Source organism: Cryptomeria japonica, chromosome 10, assembly GCF_030272615.1.
Source record: "Cryptomeria japonica chromosome 10, Sugi_1.0, whole genome shotgun sequence".
NCBI classification, from domain to species: Eukaryota; Viridiplantae; Streptophyta; class Pinopsida; order Cupressales; family Cupressaceae; genus Cryptomeria; species Cryptomeria japonica.
Window position 1 is genome coordinate 755,434,768 of NC_081414.1, and position 12,597 is coordinate 755,447,364.

At 34.7% G+C, this 12,597-nt stretch overlaps 1 pseudogene; it reads right to left on the reverse strand.

The window, feature by feature from the left end:
- Positions 1–4,967: 4,967 nt before the first annotated feature.
- Positions 4,968–9,791, reverse strand: LOC131859677 (ubiquitin-conjugating enzyme E2 8-like; annotated as a pseudogene).
- Positions 9,792–12,597: the final 2,806 nt, after the last annotated feature.

Here is a 12,597-nt window from a genome sequence, read left to right on the forward strand (position 1 = left end):
TTTTGCCTTGCTATTTTGGGTAGGGAGATTGCTGCTAGATGTAGATCAGTTTCATCAATTATAGTTGTCTTTGTTGGTTCTATTAGGATAGATGACTTCTCTTGATAGTACACAGGTAAGGTTTCAAATCTCTCATCTTTTGGCACCTCTAGTAGGTTTTCACCGTTAGATTCATCCTTTTTTTTAACTTTTTTTTGATCTAATGTTGCCAAGAAATGGTTTTTAGCATTAGACCTGATATTGTTTTCTTGATTTTCAATTTTGCGACTAGGAGATTTGACATCCATTTGACTTGAAGATAGGTTAGTGGAATCCCTGATGAAAGTTGTTGTGGGTTTGACTTCTTTAAGATATAAGGATATAGCATGGTCATTAGGTAAGGTATCAATGGTAGTATGTCCTTCATTTTCCCAGTCAATAGGTTTAGGATAGCTTAAGGATAAAGGATCTTTAGGTTGAAACATGTCAAATATATTAAGGGTCTTGATAGAGATGTCAGAGCTTTCGATATGTATGTCGATGTCTAGAATGATACTCTCGTCAGAATGACCTTGCATAAGAAAATCCTAATCATCCTTGGTTAAGTCCATGTCAGTCGAATGTGATTCTGATTCAAGTAGGCTAGTTCCTAACATTTGTCCTACATACGTGTGAACTACATCGACTACTATATCTGCTTCTTCTTCCCTTTCAATTTGAAGTTTCTCTTGTTTGTTTTTCCATGATAGCAAATATTCTTTGTTCCCTCGATCTTTTAGCTGCATTTGTTCTTCCATGTTTGACAAGATTGATGCAAATGATTGTTCTTTGGATTGTGTGCTTGAAGCTACCGCCTCTCTGTTATGTGAAAAAATGACCTCTTGAGCTGATTTCAAATCATTACAAAACTGCAATGGATTTGAGTCTGCTGATATTATGATTTCTTGTCCATTGTATGGAAATTTTAAGCACTAATGACCTATTGATGGTATAGCTTGCATGTTATGCATCCATGGTCTCCCCAAGAGTGTATTGTATGGTAGGTCCAAGTCTAAAACTTGGCATGCTGTATCTTTTTGCAAGGGTCCCACTATGATGGGTAATATCACCATTCCTTTAGATGAATATTCTTCTTTATTATGTGCTTTGATTTTTATCTTTTTCTAGGGATCAACTGCATCTTTTGAATAGCCTAGAGCACGGACAAGACTCAAAGAGAAAATGTTCAAGCTAGCTCCCCCATCTATCAGGACACGTTTATCAAGTGTTCTATGAATGAGGACTTCAATTTTCAAGGAAGCGCTATGGGGATTTTGCAAGGAATTAATGCTTGGATATGAAGGAGATGAGCTTTGAATAGGATCCTCTGAAATAGGTTTGATGGCAATTATGGATATCCCTTGGGGAACTTTAGCTTTGGATGCATTATTTGGCAAGGATGTTATGGAAGGTTCTTGCAAGCTTTCAAGAGGTGTAGAAATAGATGCCTTTGGAGCGTCAATTTGCTTATAGATGGATGAATCATTGTTAGATATGGGTGTATGATTTTGATCTTCTTTATCCAAATCCTTTAGGGATCTCTTTCAGAGGTGCATAAAAGAGCCACCTTTCTTTTGAGATGTATTCAAATTCTTGTGAGGTTTTAACATAGTTGGATTTTGATTTTGAACTTGTTTGATTTCTTTGTTATGTTGGTTTGTCATGTCTTCTTCTTGTGTTTTGCTTTGGCATGTCATGTTGATATGATTTTCAGCTATTTCAAATGTTTCTATTTCTGTTTCAGGGGTTTGATTATCTAAAAGTTGTTTTGGGTAAGTGATCAATAGTCAATTTCAAGGCAATAGAGTGATATGACACTAAAAGAGAATTCAAGTGTTTAAAGGTTTGCAAGTTTTTCGATCTTTGGTTTAGGAGTACAATGATGGGGATTTGATAAGTACCAAGTCTAGTAGGAATGATATATCCTATGATGTGGGACAAGGTTATCCTAACCAAACATTTCAGTTTCGTGATAAAGGATGATAGATCCTGATGAGAAACTATGTTTGAGTGATCAGTTTATTAAAGAGGGTGATAATGCACTTTGAGATGTTTAGATATTGAAATTGTTGGGGGTGAGCACTTTGAAAATCTTGGGGTATTTATCTTCTAGAGTCTGATTTTGACAGGTGATAACTTGACCAAGTGAACCAAGATGACAATCTAAGCACATATTGACAGATAACAGGTGTTTATGATTATAGCAAATTGATCAGGCAGGAATGACAAATCTCAAACAAGCATGCAAGACATAGCTCTGGACTGATAGATGTAGAGTTTTGTATGACATAAGATTCAGCTTAAGACAACACAAGATACAGAGCCATACAATAGAATAGAGTTTTTCATATAAACAACAACAACTCGTACGACTTGGGATTATAGACCATACGACAAAATAGATGACTCATACAACACAGGATAGTAGATAGTACGACAAATGATTTTATGCAAGTTAACTCATCAGATAGAGATTATGACTCATGCTACAAAGAATTAAAGCTCATATGACAGGTTGCAGAGAATGGTAAAAAGTGTTTGTTTTGCTGATTTTGTTCTTTGAATCTTGATGATGTTTTACTGATGTTTTCCAATTTTTAGGTATCTGATTTTCTCATTTAGGGATTAATACACAACAAACATATGATGTGATAAATAACTCCAATCAAGCTAAACCCTAAGGAAGTTGGCTGAGAATGAAAACTTTTGCTTGCTGACTTAGGTACACTCCCAATAGCTAATGCAATGGATTCTCAACGCCATATTATCTGACTCCAAATGCTAATGGGGGCATGATATGGCAAGTGTCTTGGGAGAGTTACTATCTCTCTTGCACAAAGATTATCACCCTTTCGGAGGTGAGTCGGGTAGCTTCTATTTTAACCAGCACTAGTAAGGGATCCGTTCGGCATGTCGGGGTATAAACTCAATTAAGAGGTCTCCCAGCCTTGAAAACCAAGGTTTGATATACCCGAAGGTACAAAGGAGAGCTATTCTTGAGCACTTTCGTTGCTTTGATTTTCATCAAAAACACATTTATTTTACAGTGGGTTGGATTACTTGGCGTTAGCCATTCCCACTTAGGTCGTTCCCCTCTCACCGACCTTAAGGGCTAAGAGTTAATAACTCCTCAGGAGGATAGGCTTGCTAAAGAGATGTACTAATGAAGGCAAAAAGATGAGTCTAGCTTTCTGATCACCTAAGAAAGGTGAGAGCATACTCGCCTATCATCAAAGACACATAAGACATGATAGTTGTTCATTTCTTTAAGCTCAAATTGAAGTGTGCCTAAAAATCTTAAAGAATACACAGAGTTTTTGTTGAATCCTTAGGCAACCTGCAAAATAGATCCATTAGTAGTCATGATTGTGTTTTGAATTTGTCTTTGAAAAGCGTATCTTTGACAAGCGTCCTACAAAACTCATTAGGCTACCAAAAAAATCTCATAAACTAGTCAAGGTTAGTGTTATAAAATCTCATATTAGAATCAGAAAACCCTAACTTGCAGTTTATCAAAAATCATAGATGCAGAGACATGTACGACATGATATGAAGCTTAGAATGACATAATTCACAAGACCATACGAAAAATCAGAAATTTCATTGAAAAAGCAATATTTCGTATGACACAAGATTCTATGTAGTACTAAAAAATATGTTGTGTAGTACGACAAACAATTCTATGTAGTACTACAAAAGATTTTGTGTAGTACTACAAAAGATTCTATGTAGTACGACAAAAGATCATGTTGAGTACTACAAAAGATTATATGTAGTACTACAAAAGATTCTATGTAGTACTACAAAAGATTCTATGTAGTACGACAAAAGATCCTGTTGAGTACTACAAAAGATTATATGTAGTACTACAAAAGATTAGGTGTAGTACTACAGAAGATTTTATGTAGTACGACAAAAGATCCTGTGTAGTACTACAAAAGATTATGTGTAGTACGACAAAATATTAGGTGTAGTACTACAAAAGATTTTGTGTAGTATGACAAAAGATCCTATGTAATATGACAAAAGATTTTGTGTAGTACGACACAAGAATGAGCTAGCATGAATCAAGAAATGCGAAGGCATAAATTCATACAACAAGGATTTATACCTTATACAACACAGAAAATGGGCTCGTATGAGTCAGGATGAAGTGTCGTTTTGTGATAAAAGGTAGTTTGTACGACTTGGAAAATCAACTCGTACGATATTTTGATTCTGATCCGGCAGAGATGAATATTTGTTTAAGATTAAGAGGCCAAAAGTGATGATTCTGGCCCCACGGTGGGCACTAAAATATCATGCTCTGTGAAGTGTATCTATATTTGCAAACACAATGCACTCAATAAATCATTACAAGCAATGGTTAGTAAATTGAAAAAATGAAAGACAAAACCATAGCTAATCGACTTATTGCCTCCTAGTAAATGCGAGTATGAATTTTTCTCTCAGATTTGATTATGCAAATTCCAGTGACTTGACTACACTTAGATGGAGGATTTGAATGCTGAAAATGAATGATCTAGCAAGAATAGCATGGTTAAGCTATATGAATTCATGATTGATCTAGAAAATAAGCTAAGATTAAGCTAAAATTGAGCATGATAATATTGCTGAGAATGATAAACTAGAAGCTAGATGCCTATAGTAACAATGCATAAATGAGAATGAGATGGGATGCAAAATGATATAAAATTGGGACCCATATTGCTCCAAAATGAGGTCTATTGATAGGATTTTCCAAGGCTAGGGGTGATGTGGCAAGAATCAACGGTCAAGATTGATCTGAAGATATCAATGGTTAAATTGGAGGAGGTTGGCAAAGGGGTTGGATTAAAGGGAACATCTGTCATCTCTATGGTGACAAGTGTCAAGAGGCTTCTAGAAGAGGGTGGATGAAAGGGAACACTTAGTGACAAGTGTCACAAAGGTTTCATAGCTAGGATGTTCCTTCTATCATTACTAACCCATTGCATACATTTGAGTCCAGTTTCTTGCAGTTGCTTCATACTTTGCCTTATCAGTCTTATACATGTGAGCAATCTTAGGTTCAAGAGGATCATCTGGGTTTGGGTCGGTCAATAAAGAACATATTGAAAGTAAAACTTGGATAGTGTCAATGCAGGACTCCATTGTTCCTTCAGAATGTCAAAGCAGATACTACCATTGCTATTGATATTAGGATGGTAAAATTTTGTGTGGAATGCAACCTTTGGGGGCTTGAATGGATAACCTTGAGGGAAATGAACAGTGACCAGAAAAACCCCACCTGAATATGGACTAGCTGGAGGCCCCATAATTGTAGCTTGCCAGTGGAAAATATCCTCTGCCAATGGACCAGAACTGCATGATGTGGGAGGGTCCTTCTGAAGATCATTGAGGTCCTTCAGAATCCTTTTGGAAGCCATGAAACGAAACCAATAATAGGAGAATGGAAGGACTTAAACCCTTGTTGGATGAACTTAGGATACCGTAGAAGAATGCAACAAATGAAGACTTGTGTGTTTGTTTATACACTTGCTTGTATTTATTAATATACAATTGTTTGTTCAACCTGTGGTTAGGTTTTGAATGGGTCGGCTATGGGAGTGTCACTCAATCAGATGGGTTGAGGTTAAACCTTTTTAAAATAATAATAATTTAATAATAATTATAATATAATAATATAATTGTTTTGTAGATGAAATAATAAATAATTATAATATTTTTTGGTATACTTTATCTATATTTATCTGAAAATAGGTATATCAGATTTTAAAATCAGAAAAAAATGTAGATAAAATAAACAAAAAAATAAAATCAATTGTTGATAAGTTGATTGTGATTTGATTTTGTTTAATATTCATTTATAGAATTCAATTTAATTTATAAAAATATGAAGTATCATAATGTTTATTTATATGATACACATTTTAAGGAAATTAGATACATAAATATCTTAAATAGATTCCACAACCATATTGTTACATTTTTTTAGTTTTTAATTTTTCTCCATTCTAGTAAGGGTAGTTGATTTTTAGTTTATTATTGTTATAAACTAGAAAATATATATGAGTTGAATATACTAATCTTCAATTTCATAACCTTTTGAGCTTGGAGGTCGAAACGATTTTAGAATTTTAGTGACATCATAATTGCTATAATTTTATTACATTAAATGAAATATTTCATAATTTAACTGTAATAAATGAATAAACATTATGAAATTATTAAAAAATAAAATATTAAATATTAATATTAATTTATTAAAGTAAAAGCGATTTTCAAGAAATATTTAATAAAAAAAATTTAAAATATAATTAAACTTAAATATTATCATAATATTGGGTTGGGGTGTAATTCGATTAGTGAGAGCTTGCAATGGTGAAGCACTAGGTCACGAGGTCTAGTCTCCAAATTTATAGGGGGTGATATACCAAGTTCTTAAGAAAAATCAAATTAATGTTATTTTTTCTTTAGCCATGTAGTGTCATTGTTGCCATTGTGCTCACAAGGCCTTGTTCCTTTATTGGGTTGTTGTGGGGATGAGGTCCCCCATTTATAGCCTCACCACTCCATAGCTTTAGGTCAAAAGCATTTCATGTGGAGTTGGAGAGTGTGTCATGTTAGCATTGAAATTTTTTATCACGCATAATTTTCAAAGAAATGTTATTTTATTAAATATGTTAATCCTAGAAATGTTAATCAAGGGGGAAACCTTGTTAATCAAAACTCTTTTATACCTCGATTCGCAGTTTTTCCATTTATGACTCCATCATCTCTCATACATACATATCATAGTGTTCCACCTTGTTACTCTCAACCTCAACCTACATACAACAATGTTACTCATTGATCACAATCCAGTATGTCCAATTTAAATCTATCCACCAAAGCAACCATCAATAACTTAGCCCAAACTATTTCATCCCTGCAATGAACAATTGGCTTCCATTACTCAATCCAAGTTTAATGTGTCCATATTTGTTGTAGCGAGCCCATTATTTGATGACATTGTCTATGTTGTCACTCCTAAACATATAGAACTCCTTCAATAGAAGATTTATAAAGAAAAAATTAATCCCTTGACACGTGAAAAAAATTTCAAACTTAGTGTACTGATTTTGCTCATGATAAAAAACTTATGGCTAAATTGTTTAATCAAACCTTTAGGAATAAATATTTGCAATGGTATTGTTCTTTGTGTCTTTATTTTATTACATCATTTCAACAATTAGCTAATGTTTTCATTCAACAATTTCATGATAATATTGGTCCTAAAATTAATTTGATTTGATTCATTGTAAGAAAGGTGTTAAATAAATTAAAGTGATTAATTATATTGGTAGATATAAACATTTGTATTCTCAAATTGCTTATCCTATGCCTGATCATGATATTCAAAGACGTTTTATTTCTAATTTATAAAATAAATTACCGATAAGCTTCTCTTTTGTAGGTTTATTTCATTTACATAGTTATGCATAGTGCTTCATAATTATCAGCTTTAAGTGAGTCAATTTGAACCATCTCCTTTAGTGGATTTGGTTGATAAGAATGAGAGTGATCAACAATCTTTTGAAAATTCTAAACTGAACAAGGGATATATCAAGACCAATGAGAACATCCATACTCAAGTGGTAGCCAAAACATCAAGTGTGGCCCCTTTATCCAAATATTTAGAAAGGAATTTACTCCTCTTTCTAAATCTTTGCATACCATAATGACATAATTGATAAATAAAAATATGTTGAAACTTCCTCCCATCAAGTGAACTGATACCTCCTACCATTTTCCACCTTATCATGATCCCAAAGCCTTTTGTCAATTCCACTGCTAACTTGGTCATGATAATGAGAAGTGTTATACCTTAAGGAGTAGAATTGAAGACTTTATTGATAACAGTACTATATTAGTAGCCGATGTGAATTACAAATAAAACAAATTTAGAGCTCCACCTAATCAAAACTTCCAAATATTTACTAATTATTGACCTTCCCATTCTACTGATGTGATTGATTCTAAGCCTCTTACATATTCTCCCAATTACCTAGGTATTGAGTCCAATAATGTGGTGAATATTGTTGACAAACCTATGCCTCCTAGGGAGGTATGTACTACATTTGATCCTAGGAGTATTATTGCACCCGATGCTCCAATATATATCTTCGCAAAGATCAAAGAAAATCTCTCGTGAGGGGTGCTCATTGATCCATCATGTATGAAAAATTTGATTACTGAAGCATATCTCTATACTCTACAATGGCATCAAGTAACATATGGTAAATTTGATGTAGTGTTCAAGGTGTATGATGGTTTCTCTTGCCTTTCTATTGGTTATATTACTCTTTTCATTGAGGTTGGTACTAAGTGCTTAGATGTCATTTTTTCTATCATTCCTACAACAAATCAATTTCATGTGAAGTTGGGACATCCTTGGCTCTCTTCCATGAAAGTGATCCCTTCTATTCTTAAATGTCTAAAATTACCTCATTACGATAATCATAACAATTAATCATATTAGCATGTATCAGCCCACAGTGAGATGTGGAGATGGCAACCTTGATTACTTTTGGCATAAATAATTTGAGGCTCCTAAGCCTCTAAGTGATGCTCTATTTCAATCTTATCAAAAGTAAAAGAATGATATCATCTTATCTTTGAGTAAGCCTAGCGATCTTAGACCTATTCCTCATCCTCATGATGGACTTGGTATCCTTCCTACACCTTTTATTCCTCCTATATGCCACAATCCCAGCTACTACATCTTACAAAGGGAAGCAATCAACATCTCCTATTTTTCAACCTAGTAGACCTTCTCCCATTTCTCCTCCTTTAAAGGAAGAGAAGAAAGCTATGTCCATTGATCCTAAACCTTGAAAAACCTTGGTTAAAACTAAAAGAAACTATTGTGTGAGAGAATTTTGACAAAGACGTCATGCTAAGGCTCATGAACTTGCTTCACAAACTATATTCTCCTTGAAGACACCAAATTTTTACTTAGTCCCATTTGTCTAGCCTCTCCCTAACCCTAAGGAAGAAGTTCAACTTAAATCGACAAGATTGAAAATATTTAATAAAGATGATGGTTCATGTTTTATTTATATTAGTGATATGAAGCAGTCACCGGTGATGAGGGAACTCAAAGAGATCAATCTGGACCGATTAGCAAGAGTAAATACAACGGAAACACAAAGATATGATGGAGGCAAGGTAGAACATATTATTTTAACTAATGAAAATTGATTAGATCCAAATAGTAGCAACTGGATTACAGCATACCGGCTCACAGGCTTGGTAGAATAAATAGAATAGGTCACAATCCAAACCTTGAATCTTAAGATCTATCTTCTACGCACACTCTAGATACTTGATTCTTCTGTTGATTACATTCTAATGTGCAATTAGAATTATATAGCGATCCAATGGATCCAGTTAGCCCAAAAGGGATCAAAACCCGAAAAACAAGACCTAACGTGTAAAATAACAAGGTCGGCCTTCGCCAAGAGATTCCTCTGAAAAATCAAAAGGATGAAACGTAGATCACGGGGAAATGTGGGCCACATGCTAAGGAACATTGGAATCAATGCCCAAGGCTCCATAAATTTCAGAAGGGGTTTCGGTAGATCACCAAAATAGGTCCAGGCAATCGGTAATAAGAACTGTCAACCGGTAACATGAAACTATCAAGGAAACCGATAGTGATCTCTTGTCAGAAAATGATCCAAATGTGATGTGGTCTAGAAATAAGAGAGATAATCAAGTCGTCAAGTAGAATCCAACTCCACAGGATCCGATGAGCAAAAACTGGGACACACAAAAAGGAAAATTTAAACTACAAACATAAAGAAAATATTTTTGGTTGATGCACAATTTCTATGAACCAAGGATGCTCCTGCATCAAACATCCGAGGTTATTGAAAAAGTGAGCCTCTCACTTTACCAAGGTCAAACGAAAACCAAGGTGGTCTACTTCTGCCTGAGAAATCCAAGATGAATCTTCAACCGGTCTCTCCTTCCACTTCACAAGATACTCCTTATACTGACTACTCCAATTACTACACCCAATCTTACTATCCAAAATTTCTTCAATCTGATCTAGTTCCTTCCGGGGAAACTATTTCTCCAAATCTGCAACACTGTCCTTACTGAATTCTAGTTCATGATACTCATGAAGATTTGCAATTTTAAACATAGGTGAAATACTCAAACTATCCGGTAACTCCACTTCATATGCATTTCCAGAACTGAACTTCCTCAAAATCCTGAAAGGTCCAAACTTCTTCATATGCAACTTGCTATAGGTTCCAACTGGGAATCTCTCTTTTCTCAAATATAGCATCACATCATTACCAACTTAAAATTCCTTATGTCTCCTCTTCTCATCTACCTTCTCCTTATACTTGTTGTTCATTTCTTCTAAATGTTGTTTAACCTTGATATGGAAGGTTACCATGTGATCTGCAAAACCTTCTACCTCTGAACTTCTCCAGTCATCACTACTAATGTCTCTCAATTTTGATATACCTCTAGGTTGTACTCCAGTAACAATATTACAATATGTTCTTTCGATACTCCTATTCATTGATTTTTTGTAGGCAAACTCTGCTTGTGCAAGGATCAAATCCCAACTTCTAGTTTTATCTCCCACTAAACATCTCAATAAATTTCCCAAACTCCAGTTAACTACTTCTATCTATCCATCAGTTTGTGGATGAAAAGTAGAACTAACCTTCAAATCTATTTTCATCTTCTTCCAAATTGTCCTCCAAAAATAGCCAACAAACTTAGTGTCTTTGTCTCAAACTATGCTCTTAGGCAATCCATGCAATCTCACCACTTCCTTCGAAAATAGGTATACTACATGCAATGCATCTGATGTCCTCTTACAAGATATGAAATGAGCCGTCTTCAAGAATCTATCCACTACCACAAATATAGAATCATTCCCTCTTGATGTCTTAGGAAATCCAAGTACAAAATCCATACTTATATCCTCCCAAGGTCTTACCGGTACTGTCAAAGGTTTATACAATCCCACAATCTAACTACTACCTTTTGCAACTTAACAAATTCTACAACTTTGCACATATCTCTTAGCATCCTTATGAATCTAGGGCCAAAAGTGCTACTCACTCACCAATGCTACTATTTTGTCAATACCAAAATGTCTAGCCAAACCTCCACCGTGTTTCTCCTTTATCAGATTCTCCCTCATAGAAGTATTAGGTATGCACAACTGAACTCCTTTGAATAACATACCATCCTGAGTGAAATAATCCAACTACTTGCTTCTATCTACCATAACCAATTCTCTACATGCTTTCCAAGGTTCTACAAAATTTGGGTCATTATCATACAAGGTCTTCAAATCCTAGTACTTTCACTCTCCTCTCTTTCAACAAATTACTTCTCCTACTTAATGCATCAGCAACTTTGTTAGATTTCCCACTTCTATGCTTCAACACAAAGGCATAGCTCTGCAAGAATTCTACTCATCTCATACGTCTCTAATTCAACTTACTATAACTATTCAAGTACTGCAAAGCTTGATGATCTATATACAACACAAACTTCTTAGGAAACAAGTAATGTCTCCACTTCTCCAAGGCTTGAACTATGACATAAAACTCCTGATCATACACTGAATATCTCCTCCAAGAATCATTCAATTTCTCACTGAAATAAGCTACTGCTCTCCCTTCCTGACTCAAGACTGCTCCTATTGTTGTTTCACTTTCATCACAATCCACTGGAAATACTTTATTGAAATCCGATAAAGCATGCTTCTCAGTCACTTTCTGCTTCAGTAGTTCAACACTTTTGTTTTCTCTGGTGGTCCACTTGAATTACTTCTGATCTCCTCTCATGGTCTTAGTCACAGGGTTACAAAGTGAACTAAAATTTCTGATGAACTTTGAGTAAAAACTAGCCAATCCATGAAATGATCTTACCTCTCCAATTCTTTTCGATGTAGACCATTCGACAATTTCTTTTACTTTCTTAGGGCCCATCTTCAAACCATCCTCAAATATCACAAATCCCAAATAGACTAACTCATCCTTCATGAAAGTACACTTCTTGATATTTATCAGCAACTTTTCTTCTCTCAACCTCTGGAAAACTTGTCTCAACTACAACAAATACTCCTCTTTTGTCTTGCTAAAAATTAGAATGTGATCCAAATACACAATAACAAACTTACCCAGGAATTTCTTCAATACCTTATTCATTAGCCTCATGAAAGTACTCGGTGCATTATTCAATCCAAAAGGCATCACCGACCATTCATATAGTCCTTCATTTATCTTAAATATTGTTTTCCACTCATCACCTTCTCTAATATTGAGTTGATGATATCCACTCTTCAAATCTATCTTTGTAAAGTATTTTGCTCAACTCAAACAGTCCATTATGTCATCCATCCTAGGCAAAGGAAACTAGTATTTCATTGTGATTTGGTTTATTGCTCTGGAATCAATACACATTCTCCACTCCCCATTCTTATTAGGAGCTAACACTATTGGTACTACACAAGGGCTCATACTCTCCCTGATCAAACCTTTTTTCAACAGCTCCTACACTTGTCTATTCGGCTCC